Raw genomic sequence first — 2,099 nt, 5'->3', positions numbered from 1 at the left:
ACGGCCCGCGGCTGCCCCTGCCCGCCGTCACCGCGCGGTGGTGAGCCACCCGCATTGCACGCCACTTCCCGCAGCGATGGAGGTTCTCCCGAGCTTCATTCCCCAAAGCCGCGGTGCGGGCGGTAGGTGGCACCGCGCCGCAGAAATGCCTCCTGGAGGCACACGCTGCCGTTCTGCAGCTGGTAGGAGCGCGCCGCTGGTCCGAGGGCATCGTGTGTCGTTCGCTAGTAACACCTTCACCGCTCCCTTTAGCTGCTCGAGCAGAGACCTCTCCCAAATTATTCCTGCCAGCCCAGTTAATCCATCGTGAGGATAAGAAAACACGGAATTTCACCGTTGTAAAGAACAGCAGAGTTTGACCGCGTATGAGGACTTCGTGAAGAACACGAAAGGGACTAAACTCAGAACGTTTTTTAGAAAAGTGACGTTAAAAGCTGGCATTTTAATTTCGAAGACAAAGCAGTCGTGCTTTCTGACACTGCTACTGCTTCGAATCCACCTCGAGAAAGTCACAGCTTTTGAATGCCAAGTTTCCTACGAGAGAGGGTTCTTGAGCCTAACTTTGGCAAAGTGACAGTTCTCTGCAGATCTCTGCAACTCGTCAGGTACACCATTTTGTCTCCATTCTAACTATGCCATTGACCTGCAATTCATGCTAAGCCCATACTGCACTGTAGGGTGAACTATTAGGTCAAGTCGAATTTGAATTTAACACACGCAGTTCTGCTGCGGTCAGTGAAACACAGGAGAGAAGCCAAGACAGGAAAACAACTCCAACATATCAAAGTTCTCATCTCTCCGAAATAAAAAACTGCAAAGCGTTGGTGTCCTCAGGCATCGCATTGGAGACTCTTTCCTTCTGAAACAGTCGTGATGGGTTTAGGTAGAGCAGGGTGAAATTGGAGGGAACAAAAAGCATTCCATCTCTTCCCATAATGACAGAGGAGACGGAAGAAAATTGTCGTACATCCAAAGGGGTAAGGCTCACCAGCATAGAATCACAGAATGGTTTGGCTTGGAAGGGACCTTTAAAGGCCATCTAGTCCAACGCCCCTGCCACGGGCAGGCACATCTTCAACTAGATCAGGTTGCTCAGAACTGTGTCCAGCCTGACCTTGAGTGTTGCCAAGGATGGGGCAACTCCCACCTCTCTGGGCAAGTTGTTCCAGTGTTTCACCACCCTCTTCCTTGTATCTAGTCTGAATCTACCCTCTTTTAGTTAAAACCATCAGCCTTTGTCCTATCGCTACAGGCCCTGCTAAAAACTCTGTTCCCATCTTTCTCATAAGTCCCCTTTAGGTACTGGAAGGCTGCTATAAGGTCTCCCCGGAGCCTTCTCTTCTGCAGGCTGAACAACCCCCACTCTCTCAGCCCTTCCTCACAGGAGAGGCGTTCCATCCCTCTGATCATTTCTGTGGCCCTCCTCTGGACTCGCTGCAACAATGCTAATCTCTTTCTCAAAATTCTGAACAGGTGTCCTGTACCATCACTACTCTCGTGTGTGCGGTAATACAGGATCACGGGGATCTATTTGGTAGCTCGTACATATTGCAGATATATACAAAATGCCTTTTTCACCCTGTACGGCAGACAGATTTGGAAAAAAAAAAAGTTTCACTGTATTGTGCAAATACTTCCTACCTTATGGTCTCGGAACCAGTTACACTTTCTCAGATCTGTTCTGTTCAACTTCTGCCATATCACAGTAATTTTTTCAGATTTCTATATTTTACAAAACAAGATCAGGAATCTAATGCCTCAATTAGCATTCTCAGAAACCAGTACACTATTTAAAACTTAATTTGGCTATTAAAAAAAAATACGCACCAAATACTGACAGAACTGCAACTTCATTATCTGATTCTGTCTGTATTCCCATTACTAGCCTCCAATGAAATGTTCATCAAAAAAAGAATCTCACTGAAGTTTAAATTACTGCTTGAGCTCTTTACCATGTTGTTGCAGACAATCTATTTTATGTAAGACTACTAACATCACACAGATGTGCGTATCATTTTGCAGGATGAATAGTCTTAGAATGTGTTCCACCAGTAAAATATTGACATTCTAAGGAACAATAACAAAACCAAATATGTAAA

At 45.9% G+C, this 2,099-nt stretch overlaps 1 protein-coding gene across 1 annotated transcript in view; it reads right to left on the bottom strand.

Annotated features, from left to right (window-relative positions):
- Positions 1-1,695, bottom strand: part of GLDN (gliomedin) — a 23,749-nt gene extending 22,054 nt beyond the window's left edge. Inside the window, exon 1 of the mRNA XM_010571850.1 lies at positions 1,642-1,695. The gene's annotated coding sequence lies outside the window, so the exon portion shown is untranslated. The remainder of the gene's footprint in view (positions 1-1,641) is intronic.
- Between the last annotated feature and the right edge of the window lie 404 nt (positions 1,696-2,099).

Source organism: Haliaeetus leucocephalus, unplaced genomic scaffold (assembly GCF_000737465.1).
Source record: "Haliaeetus leucocephalus isolate CR32 unplaced genomic scaffold, Haliaeetus_leucocephalus-4.0 Scaffold339, whole genome shotgun sequence".
NCBI lineage: Eukaryota > Metazoa > Chordata > Aves > Accipitriformes > Accipitridae > Haliaeetus > Haliaeetus leucocephalus.
The sequence above is the reverse complement of the archived record's forward strand: the minus strand, read 5'-3'. Positions and strand labels throughout refer to the sequence as shown.